Raw genomic sequence first — 21855 nt, 5'->3', positions numbered from 1 at the left:
CCCTGCAGACATGCTAGCATTTCATTTTCATAACACATCCTGCCAGGGTCTCGCCAGGTGGCAGCTACTATGCCAGCATGCGGGGAGATGAACCCGAGCAGGCTTTTAGCAGTAACTGATGCTATCACGCTAACATTTTCATTTATTGGTGAGGTTTGTTTCCCTCTCCCACATCTCACAAATCCGCTCGGCCTCATATGGAGGAAATTGAGTTGACATGGGGAAACGTCTTCCTGTGTATGTGCGGTATGCACACTGACTGTATCATCAGATAAAAAAGGATAAATGTCCAATTATGGCATGCCAGCTGTAGGCTTATATTTAGTTAGAATGAAGTAATCTATCTGTAGAACTCATTCTCCATCTTCCTCTTGTTTTATTTTTGGCATATACATTTCCTGCTAAAAGACAGACTGTGAAACTGTACATATGTTCCCTTTTACGCTTAAATACTTATGATGAAATTCTTTGCTTAGGGGTTAAAAGAAGATTGAAATAAGCAATCAATACTTTACTATTAGCAAACATCTAACTACAGAGGTGTTTAGTGAAATATGTAAACATTCTATGCACTTTCTTCTTAATAGCAGTGTGAAATCAGCAGTTAAGAAAGTATCTGAACACAGCAATGAGGAACAGCTGTATCTGTATTGGCTGATAAATGCTTGTTTTTAATATTTGCTTAATTTCCCTGATTGTTGAATGATAACTGATTAACTTCCACCAGTTTGATAGACTTCAGATGCATGTTACTGGCAAACTACTTGCATTGTGGGAGGTTTTCACTTTGAAAACGAAAGAATTTCAGAATTGAAATTTGTAAATGATTTGGGAAAAGGATTGATCAGACGTATCCTAACAATTTTATTGATACCTATATTTCATTCATTCATTCATTTTCCTTTCGGCTTAGACCCTTTATTAATCTGAGGTTGCCAGAGTGGAATGAACCGCCAACTTATCCAGCATATGTTTTACGCAGCAGATGCTCTTCCAGCTGCATCCCTCATTACTGGGAAATATATTTCATATTTGTTTAATAAAATTAATTGTTCGCTGTTTAAAAGTTTTGCAATTTAACTCAGAAATAAAAAATATAAGTTTTTATCAGCCTATATATTGGTTATTTCTATATTGGTAAGGCAAGTTTATTTATGTAGCACATTTCATAGTAATTTAAAGTGCTTTGAATAAACAAGAATTAAAGAAACGAGAAAATAACAACAATGTTTAAAAAGTTATTTAAAAAAATAAAAACAAATTAAATTGTGTTACAACACATTATAAAGGAATGAAAAAGTAAAGAAAGACATAATAGTGTATTCTGTCGGACTTTGCACAGTGTTCATTCAGTCAAACACATGTGTTTAGTTACTGGTCCATATGTAGATCTTAGCAGTGTGAATATGTTTGCATCATGACTATTAATAGTGCTTAATATAATTTATTGATTTAAAGTGATAGTTCACCAAATATTGAAAATCATGTCATCATTTACATGTTCTAAAACTATTTAGGTTTTTCCTACTTCAGAACTTAATGATCACAATTTCAAAATATCCTCTTCAGTGTTTAACAAAATAAAGAAAATCAAACCTGTTTGGAAAACCCTTTTTCCCCCATTTTTGGGTAAACTATCCCTTCAAAGAAAACAACTACACAGTAATCTTTACAGTGCCAGTTTATTTTTCAGTTGGAATTATAACTTCATTTTCTGCAATAAATCACCTCTTTGGTACATTTATGTGTCATGATTGACCTGGAGAACATTTCCAAGTAAAAGAAGGTGGAGCCTAAGCACCACACCTGCTTATTGTATTGTCATCAAGTAGATTTTTAAATTTTGCTTTGGCAAATGTTTCAAACTTCCGAAACTTCATTTTGTTCTGATTTTGTTCAAAATGATGTCAACCCAGTTTATTCTTTCATTTCTCAAAGAATATTGGAGCCTTTATAAACAAAACAGGCAGATACATCCAAGCCAAATGGTCTTTTAGCCCTTGGCGAGCTCATATAATGGCATATTCCAGCAGTCTAATCAGATTTCTCATTTTGATTAAACAGTAACTCAATATGAACAAGGAGCTTATGCAGAGTGAGTCCGTGCAACAGGTGACCTATGAGGTGGTAGCTAGTTTTAAAAAAAATCAAGATCCTCAAATGGCATGTGCAGACATTTTTAGGGTTCACTCAGAGGTAACCCTGCAATGACATCTGGATGACAAAATCCTGAAATTCCTTCGGTCTAGACCGCATTATGCATGCCAGTTGAGGCGTTGTTTAGCAAAGCAATCTTCTGGATTGGTTTGTGGTGTCAGGAGCTGTTTCTAGATGAACACAAAGGTCTGGTCATGCTTTGATGCCCTCTCAAGCAGGTTTCATCAAAGTGTCTTTCAACAGGTGCTTTTATTAACAATAGATATTCTGCTTTGATCTTCCCCGTTGTGTCTCACGTTGTTTACCAATCAGTCACCGTATAGTAGACGATGTTGTGTGTGTGTGTGTTCGCCGAACACCTGCGATGACACAGACCTGTTTCTGTCGGCTTTGAACACGTGCCCCTTTTCTCGCTGAGACCCCCCTTTTCTTCTCAGCGTTTCACCCACAGCTGTTTGTTTTTGTCACCCAATTTGCAGATATTATGCACACAAGTAGACCTTTTGTTCTGGTCGTCAAAGCTGTCCTTTATGCGGCTGTGCTGCCGAGTGGGTTGAGGACATTTCCCTGTTTTCCTCCTTTCTCTCTCTTTCTTTCTCCCTTCCACACTGTTAAAAATGTTTTGTCAGATAGTCTGATGTGGTAACATCTAAATTAAATAGACTTATCCAACTCACAAATGTTAGGTGTGATGGCAAAATAAATCAGATATCTGGATAGGTTACACCAACAAAAGTCATTTTTAGCGTGAAAGAGACTCAAGTTTCCACATGTTTAAGGTTTGAACACACTTTTTGTCTCCCATTGGTTAGACAGAAATGTAGCTCCACCTCATAATTATGTCATTGATTAAATTGATTGATTGTTTTCAACTTGGGAACTGAATGGATCAGTTATAACATTAGCTAAAGACATTTTAATGGCATTTAATATTCTGGGTAAAAAATTTATTACTAAAGATTATGTGTTATGGTTTGTATTATTGAATTATTATACCATTTTAGTGTTATTTATTAATGATTAAGTGAGATTGTAATATCACTTTTCTTTATAAAACTCTTTTGTTTAATGCTACTTGTAATTTTGTTTTTAAATTATACTTACTTACTTACTTCCATGGCCGTTTATATTGTAGTTGATATTTAGCCGAACCATGTTGGTGTTTCATAATCTAGTTTTTACGAGGTGGGTAGTTAGCCCAACTCTCAACACTCAACCTGGAGGACCAGGACATACACACATAAATTAGGGAAAATTTAGCTTAACCAATTCACCTATAGCATAATCCAGATATGCCAACTGACCCAGCCGAGGCTTGAACCAGCGACCTTCTTGCTGTGAGGCGACATCGCTACCCACTGCACAATCGTGCGTACCCTGTTTTTAAATTATGCTAAATCAAAATAAAAAAAAAGTTTTTGTCTTGGCAACTAGCTACAGTATAATAAGCTTAAGTTTTTAATTTTTTAAATGTTTTTTTTATCCTGCTTATTTTATCTTATAAAACTTACACAGATCATTGTTATTTGATAAGTCAAATGGCTTTAGTTAACTACTGTATAGCACTAATTGTTTAAATTACCTGAATTATATAGTTAATTATCCTAACTTTACTGTAACTCTACACTGTAACTGATTTCATTCATTTATCTTTAATTTAGCAAACACCAATGTGTGCTTGATAACGGTGTGCTCAAACTAGACAAAACGATGGATGATGATCCTCAACTTTGACACTTTGTTTTGTGTGTCAGAATCGCTAACAGATCCCAGAGACAATTGTATCAGATTACCCATCAACAGAGCTGCTGCATACTCTCTAAATGCGAAGGGCAAGGTCAACGTAACCTTTCTTGTTAGGACAGCTGCAGTCAAACATAATAGACCTTTCAAGTGCATGGTATCTACAGGAGTACATCTATAGCATGTTTGTTTTCTCAGCTGCTGGAGGGAGGACTTGCGATTATACTTCGCCAACATACATTGAGCTCTATTGACCCACAGGGATGGAGGTGTTACTGTAGAGGAGAGCTGCGAGGGTTTTTATCAGCTGGTGAAAGATGTATGTGTATATATATATGTGTGTGTGTATATATATATATATATATATATATATATATATATATTTCTTGCCGGTTTAGTCCCTTTATTAATCTGGGGTCGCCACAGCGGAATGAACCGCCAACTTATCCAGTAAGCAAGCAACCCGAGGAAACCCACGCGAGCGCAGGGAGAACATGCAGACTCCACACAGAAACGCCAACTGAGCCGAGGCTCGAACCAGCAACCTTCTTGCTGTGAGGCGAACGTGCTACCCACTGCGCCACTGCGTCGCCCATATATATATATATATATATATTAAGTATACTTTATATAGTAAAATATGTTAGCAAGTGCAGAACATCGAACATCTTTTAAAGTACTCCATTTGATATCTTGCATGAATAGAAGTGCTTCAATGGACAATCCTCTTTTTTATATAAATAGTCTTATTTAAAAGTCTCCAAGAGTTAAACAGTTGAGTTTTACCATTTTTTAGTCTGTTCAGCCTGTCTCCAGATCTGACAGGAACACTTTTAGCTTGACTTAGCATAAATCATTGAGGCAGATTAGTCCATTAGCATCTTGCTCAAAAATGAAAAAAAAAGAGTTTTGATAATTGTACTATTTAAAGTCTGATCCTTCTGTAGTTACATTCCGTACTAGAAAATGAAAAGTTGTGACTTTCCAGGTCAAAATGGCTAGGAACTATACTTTTATTCCAGCGTAATAATCAAGGAACTTTGCTGCTGTACTATGGCTGCAGTGGGTGCAATGATGTTACGCAGACAGCACCAGAAAGTATTCCCTAGCTAACTAGGTAACAGTGCTGCGTAATAACATTGGTTTTTGTATTGTATCATTGGTTAATACTAGCTGGTCATTGCATGTAGGGCTATGCTGCTTGGCTATGTAAAGATGTATTGCTGACTATTCGCTTTCATTCTAGTTAATGGTGCTAGTCTTTACTGTTTCATTATGTGAACTAGGATGCTAACTAGCTATAATTGAAACATTTCGATATCTTGCACAACTTTCCTACACCTAAGTTTTGCACATATCTTGCACATACACAAATTGTGATTTGTTGTGTTTCTTTTTACACTTGGCTCTCATGGTAAAAGCTTTCGTGCTTCTCTCTGCATACACAAAATGATAACAGACGCATAGCATGGGAAATTTTATCTTTATATATATATAAAAAAAATACTTTATTAAAATTATGTCCATGACAAAATAGAAAAACACCCACACACATCTAATCAACCTTATTTTAGTGTTGTAATGTTATAGTCATTTCATTTTATTGTTTGCAGATCACATTCTGCTCAGCAAATGTTGACATTTCAGCTACAATGTGTTATTGTGCTTCTATTAATAGCTTATTTTCTAACGTCAGGGTGGAAAGAATTGAAAAAGAATCGCACCAAAAATGAGGAACTGATTCTCAGAGACAAGCCATCGCTTCTAAAATCAGAGTTTAAACAGTGCTATATGTTAAGCAACAGGCCAATTCAGTGTTGACGCTGTGTCAAGAAACTAGTAGTGCAAAAACAGTTGAAAATGTGTATATGGTTACAAACAAATCAGGCTAATCACATCATACAGTCCAAATTCATTCATTCATTCATTCATTCATTCATTTTTAAATGGGCTATCATTTGCAATATACAGGTTAAAATTTGCCCCTCGTTTTGCAGTACTTGGTTACAACTGGAAGGTCATCCGCTGCGTAAAACGTATGCTGGAATAGTTGATGGTTCATTCTGCTGTGGTGACCCCTGATAAATAAGGGACTAAGTCGAAGGTAAATGAATGTACTGTCTAAATATTGTACAAAAATGTAGTCATGCACTAACATACTAGAGAAAACCGAACTCTACTTTGAATTTAAGTGATGTTGTATTGTAGGAAACTCAGTTTGACATAAAGAAGCTGTGGAAAATTGTGGGCTTTCATTTCACGTTTTTATTCTTGCCTATTTCATCTTCGTAACAGATTTTCTTCTGTTAACCCCGCCACATCTCATATCAGGATGTTTGTAGCACACATGAGCTAATGTTGTGAAAACAGACGTATCTGTTTCACTAAGTGACGTCTCATTGACTTGCTGTCGGGTGAAGTCAGCTTGATTATGCACAGGTATGGATCTGTCCGTATCTGTTGTTTATGGGGGAGCGGCTCACAGACAGCATAACCTGACACGGGACCTGCGTCACAGAGTCAGTGCATCACCTTCAGCTGCCTGTTGAACAAGGGCACACTGATGCTAGCTTCTAAAATGAGCTTTATTGATTTCTTAAAAAAAAAAAAACAGCATTCTTTTTTATACACATTAAAGTTGCTTTTGGAACTGACACATAACACTGTCACAAATTGCTGTGGTGCACGAATAGAGGATGCAGGTTCAAGTCAGGTTTTTGTTACGTTATTTGACTATACCTAATTAATAAAAAAAGACAATAATTAAAAGTTATAATGCACCAAATACATTACAGAAAATTGATGTTATTTACCAAAGTAAGACAGATTTAGTTGAGAAAATTCCCTTTTCCAAAAAACAAAAGCCATTCAATATATTAGTTTATTAGTTTGAAATAATCAAAATTAATGGAAAGTACAAAATATGTTTATATTGTATTGCAAATTCAAACACTTCCCTCCCTCAACAGCTGATAACTTCCCATTGAAACTAAAATAAACATAATTAATAAGAAAAAAAGATAATAAAAATATAAAGAATGAAAAAGAATAATAAATATGTCTTTCATAAATTATTGCTCAACTTAAGAATAAAGAGAGTTAGCCAGCAGATAATCTAAAAAGGGGCACCACACCTTGTCAAAGGTCTTTAAAGAATCAGTAAGTGATAGTCTAATTATTTCAAATTTAAAGTAAACGCTTCTTTTATTCATGTATCAAAAGAGGGTGGAGTGACATGTTCCCATGTAAAGAGAAGAGATGTTTTTCTAGTTAAGTAGAAAAAAATATTTGTTTTATTTGAGTATTTTTCTATATATATTTTGCTAAATGTTAAACTGCAAGTCTTCCAATTTTTGTTGTAATATGTATTGAATTTATATCATTTTTGAAAAGAATACAATTCTACACAGACACACTCACACACGTTATATAAATAAACTGAATTAAAAAAAAACCACCCTAAATATATTTGTTAATGTTAAATACCAATTTGAGTGTACAAATTAAAATGCATAAATGCAAAATGTGCAGTATTAAAAAAAAAAAAAGTTTTCCACTGTGACAAAAGGTATATAAAAGCATACAAATGTTACATGTGTACATGAAAAACATCTGACAAATGTTGCATTAAGTATAATCAGTGATGGAAAGAGTACTGAAAAATCATACTTAAGTAAATGGACCATTACTTGCCCAAAAATGTAGTTTTAAATATTACTTAAAGTATGAGTAAGACCTTACAAAAGTACTCAAGATTAGTGAGTAGTGAGTATTACGCTGTAAAAAGCTGATACATTTACTGTACATGTATTTGTGGATGTGTGTAAACGTAACATTCTGTAGTGCAGTTAGTCATTGCCCAATATTAGGTTAGATTTAGATTGTGATGTCAGGTGACCAAAATTCACTGTCTAGCCGGCGTCTAAGAACAACATTATTTTGACGTCCTATAGCAAAATCAAATGACGTTGATATTTCGATGATTTTAGGTTATTAGAAAGTGACCAAAATCCAACTTTGAGCCAAAATCTTAAGCCAACATCATATTGACTTCAACTACTGACATTTATTCGTCAGGTATGGCAAGCAAAATCCAACTTCTGATAGACGTCATAGTGATAATGTCCACACAACGTCAAGCTGTAACATCATTAGACGTTGATATTTGGTTGAATTTAGGTTGGACATTGGCGTCATTGGCCTGATGTGTTCTGATGTCATTTCCAAACAAAATGCAATGTACCCACAACATTGGGGTACAGCATCAATCTGATGTCATGTTGACGTTTTGTTCCTGCTGGGTGTTTAAGGCCATTTCGGTCATCAAAGAGTAAACATCTGCCTTCTCATCAGTGACATGCATCTAAACAGTCTCTGAGTCAATGCGTGTAAAGATTTTGGACATCTTCTTTTAATGCTCCCAGTTTGCTGCAATTATAAATCGGCCATGTCTTGAGGTATTTCATTATTATGCGATTTACCTTCTATGTGTGATTTGATTGGACAGGAATCACAGGACTGATTTTTCCAATCCCCATAGACAAGAGTAAATAAAGTAGTGACTGCAGGTTGAAGGAAAGTAGTGGAGTAAAAGTACAGATACTTCACTAAAAATGTACTCAAGGGAGAGTAAAAGTACACATCTTTAAATCGACTTAGCAAATTACAATTTCTGAGAAAAACTACTTAATTACAGTCATTTGAGTGTTTGTAGTTTGTTACTTCACACCACTGGATAAAATTAAATCAAAACTTGAATTAATTTGAGGTTTTACTTATTTGCTGTTAACTTTAACTGAAGCTACTGGTTGAAACATTAAATTAACATGTATTATCAGGGGGAAATTTTTTTTTAATGCAATAAAGCATTTTCCAATAGATTTTGTAATAATAACGTCTGTCTATTTCTCCTGGAAAACAAACAAAATACTGATTAAGCTTTTTTGTTGTTGTTGTGATTTGGGTTTGTGAGCTGATGACACACGATCACAGTCGGTGCTGCTTTTATAAAGGGCAAACCCGCCCTCATATGATGTATAATTCACAAAAGCCTGGCCTTCCCTGTGGTGACGAGTGAACCCCGATGCCACTGAAAGCGAGAGGCTTATTTCACCTGAACCACAGAGCCATATGTGTGCTCGCAGCTCACCGCCATGTGTCATGTGGCATCATTTATCGTCCTGCTTCACCCAAGACACACAGAGATCTGCCACATTCAAACACAAGGGGCTTTGACTCTTTTAGAAAGTCTAACCTGGGGCAAAGTTTACCACAGGGACAACAAAAAGTCCAGAAAGACATTAAAGGAGAAAAGACACACAGAAAAATGCAAGTGTAACCCAACTACCCTAAGCCAGGTGTTGCGTATTCATGCACTTATTCCTTTCTTTTTTAAATAAAATAAATATACGCTCAAAATACACTGTGGTGCAGTAGTTATCAGGTAAAAGAATCTATTACCTATTCAGTGTTTTTGTCTTCTTTTCAAGTGACAAATCGGGATTTGCTTAAGAATGTACACTTTTCATGGGGAAAAAAATATTGTGAACCCTAAATATATTGGTTTACTTATAAATAAAAAGCTTGAACGAATAAGCTATTGTTAATATTTAATTCTGTTTTTGATGAGCAAAAATGCAGTATAAAAACAAAATATACATTTTACAAATATACAAAAGAAAGGTGTTACTTATTCCTGCACTTTTTATATTTTTATAATAATTTATAGAGAAAATACACTGCTGCACAGTTAAACAAGCTTATATGGCTGTCAATCAATTACTTAATTATCAATTTTTTATTATTTTTTTAGTACCAAATCTACTTTTCAGGGAAATGCCATAATTAAAAATATATTGGTTTACTTATAAAAAAGAATGAATACATTTATAAATGTGCTAGTTAAGTGTAAGTACTAATTATACAGCTTTTCTAAAATGTTTACTGCTGGACAAAAAAGCCCCGATAAAGACAATTAATTAAGTGTAACCTAATGAACTGCACTTATTAATTTCTCATCTGTATATTTTTCTCTTAATTTTTTTTAAATATAGATAAAATATATAGTATACAAAAGATTTAATTTAAAGATTATATATATATATATATATATATATATATATATATATATATATATATATATATAGTTAAAGTCAATATTATTAGCCCCCTGAATTATTAGACCCCCTGTTTATATTTTTTCCGCATTTTCTCTTGAAGAAAAGATTTTTTTCAACACATTTCTAAACATAATAGTTTTAATAGTTTCTAATGACTCATTTATTTTACATTTGCCATGATGACAATAAATAATATTTGACTAGATATTTTTCAAGACACTTCTATACAGCTTAAAGTGACTGTTAAAGGCTTAACTAGGTCAATTAGGTTAACTAGGCAGCATAGGGTAATTAGGCAATTTATAACGATGGTTTGTTCTGTAGAGTATCAAAAAAATAAAAAATAAATTGCTTAAAGCAGGGGTCACCAATCTTGGTCCTGGAGGGCCGGTGTCCCTGCAGGGTTTAACTCCAACTTGCCTCCAACACACCTGCCTGGATGTTTCAAGTATACCTAGTAAGACCTTGATTAGGTTGTTCAGGTGTGTTTGATTAGGGTTAGAGCTAAAATCAGCAGGACACCGGCCCTCCAGGACCGAGATTGCTGACCCCTGGCTTAAAGGGGTTTTTATTCTAGCCGAAATAAAACGAAATAAAACAAATAAGACTTTCTCCAGAAAAAAAATATATATATTATCAGACATACTGTTAAAATTTGCTCTGTTAGACATCATTTGGGAAATATTTAAAAAAGAAAAAAAAAATCTAAGATGACTTATAAGCAATTGCTTATAAGAAATAATTCTGATTTCAACTGTATATTGTGAGCCCCTAAATATGTCTATTTTAAATACCATTTTAAATCTGCGAAATTTGTTTTTTGGTATTTAAGAAAAAAATAACACTGCGAAAAAAAGCCTAGAAAAAAACAATAAAGGAGAAAGACACGCACACACAAAAGTGTAACAAAAGTAACCCAGTCCGGGTGTTATGCTGTCTGTCAATGGCAGAGTGTGTTTTTTACGAGGCTGTGGTCAGACAGCATAAAAAGTCCAGAAGCTGTAAAAGTGCTTCAGAAATCACACTTTGTGTTTTAATAATGCCACTCAGGCACAGATTCTTCTGGAAGAATGAAAGGAGGTGAATGGTGTGCATTCTTACACACGAGACCCTTAATGGGGCAAAGGTTTGAGTTGATGAAAGTCTGCGATTCCAAGGTTTGGCTTTATTATGTGCTGGCAGATGAAAGCGAATCTTTGAGAAATCTGCATCGGGATTTTTCATGCTTTACTTTTATATAGAGCACTTTGATTTGCCCTTTATCAATTCATTTGTGTCCTTCAGTGTTTTGAGAAAGTCTCTGGGTATTCTTTTGCTTTGTTATCTTGAATATTTACAGTTGTCTTTGAGAGTTGGGAGTTCTACTGTAATTAAAGCTCATTTCCAGATGTTGGAGTGATGCAGTCCAGTCAAAGACCTTTTAATGCAAATTGAACGTTTAAAGTTTCAGGTTCCTAATTTAATATTCTTACAGTTACCTTGGAAATGCATTAACAATGGCAGGATATAGGGGCTCCAGAAGGGGACGGAGTGAACACTTTTGACAAAAAAAAAAGGAGGAAAAAAACACAATAGCTTTACCAATACTTTTAAAAGAAAGGATTAGAGCCCTAAATCCCAAGGGTTTTGATTTCGAAATTAACTTATCGACCAAGGATGCATTAAGTTTATCAAAAGTGACTGAAAACTACAAACGATTTCTATTTCAAAGAAATCTTGTGTTCTTCATATAATCTTGAATCATAAACATCAAATGTCTTGAATGTCATTTAACATGCCGACACCAAGGAAATCATTTTGAATTCTTATTATACATGATGGAAAGGCCAGCAAATAATGCCATTGCTTGTTGCAAATTGCTTTACAACAATTGAAATGTCAACAAAAGTCAATAAATCAAAACATTTCTGTGGAAATGCCATTTTTGTCAAATCGCTCATGTTTTTGGGTAGTAAAACTGTATGTCAAGCAATGGCAGAAGTGTATATTTAGATGCTATTTACAACCGCTGTAAGTATAAATGCTCATTACTATAACAACAAAAATATCTCTCCAAAATATCCTACATTTAAAAGAGTAGCATTTATACGCCCAATGGCCACTTTATTAGGTACGCCTTACTAATACCAGGTTGGACCCACTTTTGCCTTCAGAACTGCCTTAATCCTTTGTGGCATCGATTCAACAAGGTACTGGAAATATTTCTCAGAGATTTTGGTCTATATTGACCTGATAGCATGGACTCACCAGACCATGCAATGTTTTTCAAGTCTTATAATTTCTCATTTGGGTGAGCCTGTGAGAATTGTAGTCTTGTTTCTTGCTCTTAGCAGACAGCAGCGGCACCCGGTGTGGTCTTCTGCTGCTGTAGCCCATCTGCCTCAAGTTTCGATGTGTTGTGTGTTCAGAAATGCTCTTCTGCATACCTTGGTTGTAACAAGAGGTTATTTAAGTCGCTGTTGCCTTTCTGTCAGCTGGAACCAGTCTGGCCATTGTTCTCTGACCTCTGGCATCAACAAGGCATTTGCCAGTGCCGCTCACTGGATATTTTCTCTTTTTACGACTATTCTCTGTAAATCGTAGAGATGGTTGTGCATGAAAATCCCAGTAGATCAGCAGTTTCTGAAATACTCAGATCAGCCCATCTGGCACCAACAACCATGCCACGTTCAAAGTCATTTAAATCACCTTTCTTACTCTTTCTGATGCTTGGTTTGAACTGCAGCAGATCGTCTTGACCATGTCTACATGCCTAAACGCATTGAGTTGCTGCCATGTGATTGATTGATTAGAAATGTGTATTGGGGATGCGGTGGCGCAGTAGGCAGTGCTGTCAGCAAGAAGGTCACTGGTTCGAGCCTCAGCTGGGTCAGTTGCCGTTTCTGTGTGAAGTTTGCATGTTCTCCCCGAGTTCGCATGGGTTTCCTCCGAGTGCTTCGGTTTCCCCCACAGCCCGAAGACATGTGGTACAGGTGAATTGGGTATGCTAAATTGTCCGTAGTGTAATGAGTGTGAATGAGTGTGTATGGATGTTTCCCAGGGATGGGCTGCAGCAGGAAGGGCATCCGCTGTGTAAAACATGTGCTGGATAAGTTGGCGGTTCATTCTGCTGTGGCGACCCCAGATTAATAAAGGGACTAATTTGAAAAGAAAATGAATGAAATTTGCAATAACGAGCAGTTGTACCTAATAAAGTGGCCAGTGAGTGTATATGAATATCATGAATTAACTTAAAAATGACTAATTTGTCAGTTTATTTAATCCCGGTCATTAATGGAATTTATTACTTTGCGCTTAAGTCAAAATGAGGGAACAGTTTAGTACAACATAGAAACAATTTACAGTATGAGGGAACAAATTACTGTTGTAAGCCACACTACACATGTATATATCTTTTTTTCCCACACGTCATACGCAGGGCTCTCTGCAATGCACCTGACCTTTGTATTTTTAGAGTTTTATTTTAGCTTCATATTCCAGACGCATCTGAAACACAGACACACATTAAGTGAACAAAAGGTGAAAGAACGTTTGGCCTTTTTCCTGTGTTTGTGGAACATGTCACTGGTTTCCTATGTGATTTTGCCCAAGCTGTCACTCAGCCTGAATGAGAGTTAAACTCTCTGTCAGAACATTGTTAGTCTAATTGAAGGGAATTTCCTCCTGTTCAGGATAACACACACAAACGCACACACTGCCATAATGCAGCCGCTGTTTTAACTGCATACACATAAAGTACTTTATTTTACAGTCCGTTTACATGCTATGCACTTATACACATGCATAAACAAGGTCATAAGTAGGTAATATATTTTAACTATAGCGCTGAACCTAACCATAATCTATGTAGTCACCATATAACCCAATACTTCTTTAGGTTAAGTACACATGTTGTAAAATAAAGTATAATCACCCTTTTTTATGTTTTTTTTTTTTTTTTAATAAAAGGCAATAAAAGCAGTATTTAGTTCTGCTATTTACCATTCACCCTCAAACTCTATAAAACATTAAAAAAAGAGATTTATATTAATGAATACAAATGAACCTTTTTCAAGCCTTAAAAAGTACCAAAAAGGCGCATACAATGAGCACATTGTAGGTTATCTTATAGCTTCAGAAGCCATAAAATATGACCTATATGTCTTTTATGATACTTTACAAGAGCTTTACGTCATTTTGGAGCTTGACAGCCTCAGCCTTCTTCCAAAAATCCACCTTTTGTGCTCCACAAAAGAAACAAAATACAGGTTTAGATGAGTAATTTATGACAGAGTTCCTTTATTTTGACTGGACTGTGCTTTTTTCCCTTTTGATGGTTGTTTTTTTAGGGCTTTTTATATAATAAAAGCAGTAGTTCACTCATAAATATGAATTATGCAATTAATTACTCAATCTAAAACTTTACAACGATAGAATATAAAAAGTGATATTTTAAATATTTCCACTGTACACCAACACTGAATAGGACTAAACCTTTTTAAAGCTTTGAAATTTAACCAATACACACAACGAGTGTTATCATATAGCTTCAGAAGCCTTAAAATATGAGTTGTATTGATGTCTTTTATGATATTTTACAAGAGATTTACATGTTTATAGAGCTTGACAGCCTCGGCCTCCATTCATTTTCATTATGCAGAAAGAGATTTTCTTCAAAAATCCACCTTTTGTGCTCCACAAAAGAAAGTCGTACAGTCAAATCATTTGGTTGAGTAAATAATGACAGAATTCCATAATTTTTGGCTGGACTGTGCTTTTTCCCTCTTTGATGCTTAACCTTTTTAATTTTATACAATAAAAGCAATATAATATTTACAATAAATGTTTATACACTAACACTAAATAGGAATTAACTTTTTCCAAGCCTTTAAAAGGACCAATAAGCACAATGTGATTCTATAGCCTCAGAATACTTAAAATATGACCCATGAGTTGCATAGATATCTTTTATGATACTTTACAAGATTCAATACATCTTGTAATTCATTACATTTTAGAGCCTCAAATGAAGTTAAAAAAAAAAGTTCTATTTTAAATATTTTCATTATACACTTACACTGAATAGGACTTGAAAAGGACCAATAGACACAATGAAGGTTAATATAGCTTCAGAAACCATAAAATATGACCCCTGAGTTGCATTCAAGTATTTTATAATACTTTACAAGAGCTTTACGTCATTTTAGAGGTTGACAGCCTCAACCTCTATTCATTTTCATTATTTCATTATTTTCAAAAAGAGATTTTCTTCCAAAATCCACCTTTTGTGCTTCACAAAAAATAATAATAGTAAATAATAACAGAATTCCAACATTTTTTGATGGACTGTGCTTTTTTCCCCTTTTGATGCTTAACTTATTTTAGTTTATATATATATATATATATATATATATATATATATATATATATATATATATATATATATATATACACACACTCACATACACATACATACAACTAAAGCAATCTAATATTTACAATAAATATTTACACTCTAACACTGAATAGGACTAAACTTTTTCCAAGCATTAAAAATGACCAATAAACATAATGAAAGTTATTCTATAGCTTTAGAATCCTTGGAATATGACCCATGAGTTGCATAGATGTCTTTTATGATACTAACGATACAAGAGCTTAACATCATTTTAGAGCTTGACAGCCTCAGCCTCCTTTCATTTTCATTATACAGAAAGAGATTTTGGACTGTGCATTTTCCCCTTTAATGCTTTTTTAAATACAATAAAAGCAGTGGTTCACTCATAAATATGAATGATGCGATTAATTTCTCAGTCTAAAACTTTACAACTATGGAACATTGAAAAAAGTGCTATTTTAAACATTTCCACTATACACTGAATAGCACTTGAAAAGGACTAATAGACACAATGAAGGTTATCATAGCTTCAGAAGCCATAAAATATGACGCATGAGTTGTATAGATGTCTTTTATGATATACTTTACAAGAGCTTTACATCATTTTAGAGCTTGACAGCCTCAGCCCCCATTCATTTCCTTTATACAGAGAGATTTTCTTCCAAAAATCCACCTTTTGTGGATAAAATGTGCACAAAAGAAACAAAATACAGGTTTAGGTGAGTAATTTATGACAGAGTTCCTTCATTTTGACTAAACTGTGCCTTTTCCCCCTTTGATGTTTTTTTAAATGCAATAAAAGCAGTAGTTCACTTATAAATATGAATAGTGCTAATAATTACTCAAAATAAAACTTTACAACTGTGGAACATTAAAAAGAGAAAGTTTAAATATTTCCACTATGCACTAACACTGAATAGGACTGAACTTTTTCCAAGCCTTAAAAAAAGAACAAATAAGCACAATGGAGGTTATCATATAGCTTAAGAAGCCATAAAATATGACACATGACGCTTTTATGATACTTTACAAGATTCATTACGTCATTTTAGAGCTTGACAGTCTCAGCTTCCATTCATTTTCATTACACAGAAAGAAAAATCCACCTCCACAAAAGAAAGTCGTACAGGTTTGGTTGAGTAAATAATGACAGAATTCCATCATTTTTTGACTGGACTGTGCTTTCCCCCCATTGATGCAAGTGCTGCTTGGCTTTTACGGTAGTTTGTGTTGGAATAACGGTGGCTGGGTGTGTCTGCATGTGTGTGTGAGTCTTCTTTCACTTTCCACAAGCAGAAACATAATCTCAGCACCTATGAGTCACTCTTCTTCTTCTTTACCCACCGCATCGTCCTCTCGCCCGCCGTTTTGTTTCTTTTCCTCACGGGAGACGATCAGTTTTGTCTGTCTTCTTTTCTAACTTTAAATAGAGTCGTATTGAAAGGATGTTTTGATGTATATTATTAAAAATGCCTCCGTTAGAAGTACTGTCGAGGACTCAAATAAAGATGAAATAAGGCGAAGGAAAGATTTGAAAAGTACATAATTTTACATTAAGCTCCTCGCTCTGTTTATTTGCGTGCTGCTAACTTTTCCATGGCTTTAATGGACACTGCATGAAAAGGGTCTTTCATGTGGAGAGAAATGAAAAAAGGCGGCGGAAAACCAAACACACACTCGGTCCAGAGTGACTGCGTGTGTGGAGCTATGCTGGTGGAGGGAGGGTTACTGTGAACGGGACGTCCCTATACGGCTTACAGAGGCAAGTGTGTTAATGGCGAATGATGAATTCGAGCTTTTCTGTTTGATTTGGAACAAATGACAAAATGATGAATTCAGGGTTGTGGAAGGGAATTAGTCGTTGAGGGAGTGCTGAAAGTCGTGCTGCATTATCTAAGCAGTGAATATCCACTTTGATTATTTGTGTGTGTTTGTTCTTGGAGATTTGCTACTTTGCTTAATGCTGTCTAGAGTTCAGCAGTCTTATCTACTGTATCACACAAGGGTTAATGGCAGGAAATTGTGTTGCGGTTAAAATAGTTTCACAGATTCACAGAATCTGTTGACAGAGTTTTCATTTTAAAAATACATTCATTTCAGAGAAGTTTTTTGTTGTTGCACTTTTTTATTCTAAATTGTATGTAGTGGAAACAGGGATGTTATTGTTAACTAAAACCATGCTTAAACTGTATTTATAAAAAGTTGACTAAAACAAAGTTACTTATTATATATTATATTGTCGTATATTTTATTATTGTGTTCTAATTGGCAAGTAAATAATTTTATTTTTTCCTTTAGATTAAATTGACGTATTTTAAAAATAACTTATACAAAAAAAAAAATATATATATATATATTATAAACTATAAAGCAGGCCCATAGCCGGGGGGGTTCGGGTCGTTCGAAAGACCCACCCACCTTCTGACAAAGTCCAGGATTTGGCCCCAGTATGAGCTCATTTGTCCTATTTTTGAGAGTATGTTATAATAAATTGTGAAAATAACAAAAAGAGGAAAGCTTTAAGATGAATAACCAATAAAAGAAGGTTGTAAATAAACATATTTTTTTGTAAACAAAAATATTATAAGCTCTTATTATGATAAGCACAAAAAATGCTAATAATACGTAAAGCACAAAAATGTAGCAAGTATTTTTGTTGCATCAAAAAGTGTGGTAATGATAACCATCCGACAAGCTAAGCCAGCACAAATTAGTGCTTAAAATGAACATCGAATAACTGCAAACAGGTCCAGTTTCTGAGAAAAAAGAACAGCCCCCTTTAATAGGCTTGCTTTGGGTCTGTATAGAAATATTGTGTTGTCTGATATTTTAGAAAAAGTATCAGAAGTTAATAACCTTTTTTATCTTTATTTATTTAGTTTTTTATTTATGCTTCAAACATCAAATATGTACAAATTAAACAAACAAATCTATACTGGAAAATAATAGTAACAACAACAATAATAGTAGTAGTAGTAAAAACTAGATAATAGCTTTAAAAATAAAGATGAATGTAATTGAATTGAATAGTACTTTACCAAAACTTAAACATAAAAAAAAACATAAAATACATGTAAAATAATGAGATAAAGAAAATAAACAACTAGAGAAGATGAAGGCATCTATGATATTACCACAAATAATTTTTGTAATATTCCTAAAATATATCATTTTCTTTTTAAAGAAATTTCATAAATCTCTCAGCTTCAGTTAACAAAGAAAGTTGTGAAGTTTTGTTTGTGAATAAAGAATTATTGACCTTGATAGAATGTTATAAGTTAAACTATATAAAATAATAATAAATGATTAATATAAATTATATAATTTCCTGTTTTATATTTTTGAAGAAACTGATCCCGTATCCAAAACATCAAAACATTCAGCCAAACCATTGATTACAAATAAATATCTTCTGCATTAATTTATAAAACTAGTTGTATCATCTTGTCATCATGACTTTTGTCTTTTAAAACAGATATAAAATAAAATAAATGTAATGCCAAAAAAGTTGAATTAAAGTTGCCATATGCATGAATTTTATTGTATTGTGCTTTAGAATGAGTTGACCAATAACACATCTTGAAATGAAACTATTGCCCTCGACTTGCCCCTTTCAACCAAATGATGGAAAGCCCCATATCACAGGGTGTTTCCCCTTGATAGCCGATCACCTCGCTTTTCTTCTCTGCCCTGTTTTTTTTTTTTTTTTTTTTTGACAAGATGAGTGGACTGAAGCACAGTCTGCAGCTCTGTTTGTTCCCCCTTGCGCTAAAGTTTTTACTGCCATCCCGAAACAATTGCCATTCCCTGAGGCAAATCGAGTGTGGAGGAGGGCTTTCGTCTCCCTCTCTATCTTTTATGACTTTAAATTCCTCTCGTCTTTCAAAGGCGGCGGATCCGATGGTCTTGGGTGGGCCTGTTGAATGACTCTTAATGACAGAGCGCAGGCCGAGGCGGCGATGCACCCGCTTATCGGCCAAAAGTGAGAAGACTTCGCTTTCCACCACATTAAGTCTTCACAGCGGATTTGAGCGGGGGGAAAAAAACAATTGACCCTTGCCACTTTTTCTTGACTTTATTGGCTTTCTCACGGTCAAATTACAGTCATTTTTGCTTTTATTTGACGCTGTTATTTTGCCAGCTTCTTTTAAGGCCTTCAATGGCCGCAGAGCAGTCAAGAGTGAAATAGTTCTCGCTTTCAGTAACACAGACAAATATAGGTCTTATTTGTCGGTTAGGCGGGTGAGGAGTTACATTTCCTAACCATTTTAGGGAAGGATATTTCAACGGGTCGAGAAGTGAGGAGAAGTGATTTTGAAAATGTTAATGCTAATGCTAATGATTGTTGCTTACTTCATTGTCCATATTAAGGTGTAGATGATTTCATACTGTCGTGAATGAGAGATGTGTGTGTGTGTGTTTGGCCGGACAGAGAAAGGGAAGTGGCACAGGAGGGAGGAGACTGTGCATCACTGCTCCACAGATCCTGATGTGATAATGGAGTAATAATAGCAGGCCTGCCACCACCCATCTCCTACCACATCACTCTTTCTGCCTCTCTCTCTCTCTCTTCATGTGTGTGTGTCCCTCATTCCCTCCACCATTTCCCTTTTCCTGTTTCTCTCTTCATCTCCAGACACATCAGTCTGCCTGCTCTGCAGAAACGCTATACGGTAAAAACCTGTTGGTTCACTACGAGTTGCTTTAGTCTGTGGTACTGTATGTAGTGAGAATTGAATGTGGATTTATGGTACAGTATGTTTACATGATGTTAGTGTATTAAAATCTAAAAAGTGCCGGCAATGTTGTCGAAGTGGTCCACTTTCATGAAATCTGCAAACAACATTGCCACACAATACAGCACTGTATTCTTCATGTTATGTTATTGTTATTGAGTCAATAGTTACTGTGGAATTTTACATAGTTTATAAAGAGATATTAATGGTACGCTGCAAAAGCAATGTCTACTTAGAGTTTTTTTATTTTCTAGTCCAAATATGTAAAATATTGTTGAATCAAGAAGTGTTTTTTGGCAAGTTAAAGAATAATCTCTTGATTTGAAAAAATAAAATAAAAATTAACAATAATTAATTTCTAATACAAGCAAAATAATATAGCAGTGGGTAGATAAATAATTTTTATCTAGAACATCATATTAAATCTGATCTAATATATCTTATCTAAATCTTTTTAAAGATATTAAAATTATATTTTTTTCACTGAAGATAGCATATTATCTTCCATGTTTTAAATAAAAACTACATTTTATTTCTGAAAACAAGATGATATTTTTAACTTGATTTTAGATTCATTAGATATTTTGACTAGACACAAAACAAAGTTTTTTTTGTAGTTTATTATTTTTAAAGAACCGAAGATGTCAAATATTTGCATCTTCATACCTCAAAATGCCATTGTTGTGTAAATTACACATAAAAGTTTAGATTTTTAGTTAAAAAGGTTTGTCCCTATTATAATATTAGTTTTCCCCCCAGCAAATTCTGTGTAAATCATAGTTTGTATTGTATGAATTAAAATAAACTAAAAAACTTACACAATACTCAAAGGAAAATGAATAAATGAATACTCATATTCGCTTAATCACTTGTCTAAATTATGCTATGATATAAAGGAATAAGCTTTTATTTTCAGCCATTAGGTAAATATGTATGTAAAATAATATTCATATTAATATTCATGTTATTTCAAATAGTTTAAATGGATGTACTAAATAACTAAAACTAAAATAATTAATATAAAAACTGCAACTAAATTAAAAAAAGTGAAAATAGTAAAATACAAAAATAGAAAAAAAAAACAATAAAATAATCAGTAACACTTTATTTTGATGGTATTTTGAGTATTTGTAGACTGTCTGCTTAACATCTGTAGATACTGCTGTAACAGACATTTAACTGAAGGTAAGAAACTTTGCAAGTAGATGTCAACTTACCCTAACCCCAACCTAACAGTCTACTTATAATTTAAAGAGAATTAATTGACATGTACAGTTGAAGTAAGAATTTTTAGCCCCCTTTAATTTTTTTTTCTTTTTTAAATATTTCCCAAATTGTTTAACAGAGCAAGAAAATTTTCACAATACGTGTTATAATATTTTTTCTTCTTGGGAAAGTCTTATTTGTTTTAATTTGGCTAGAATAAAAGCAGTTTTTATTTTTTTAAGCACCATTTTAACGTCAAAATGATTAGCCCCTTTAAGCTATATTTTTTCCGATATAAACCATTGTTAGACAACAACTTGCCTAATTACCCTAACCTGCCTAGTTAACCTAATTAACCTAGTTAAGCCTTTAAATGTCACTTTAAGCTGTATAGAAGTGTCTTGAAAAATATCTAGTCAAATATTGTTTACTGTCATCATGGCAAAGATAAAACAAATGAGTTATTAGAAATGAGTTATTAAAACTATTATGTTTAGAAATGTGTTGAAATGTTCTC

General features: G+C 34.0%; 1 protein-coding gene across 8 annotated transcripts in view; it reads left to right on the top strand.

Moving 5' to 3' along the window:
* The window catches only part of aopep (aminopeptidase O (putative)), a 161505-nt gene that overhangs the window by 99429 nt on the left and 40221 nt on the right, over nucleotides 1-21855 (top strand). The window lies entirely within an intron of this gene.

Source organism: Danio rerio, chromosome 8 (genome assembly GCF_052040795.2).
Source record: "Danio rerio strain M-AB ecotype USA chromosome 8, GRCz13ab, whole genome shotgun sequence".
In the NCBI taxonomy this organism is placed as follows: Eukaryota; Metazoa; Chordata; class Actinopteri; order Cypriniformes; family Danionidae; genus Danio; species Danio rerio.
Note: the sequence above shows the minus strand (reverse complement) of the source record. Positions and strands in the feature narration are given on the sequence as shown.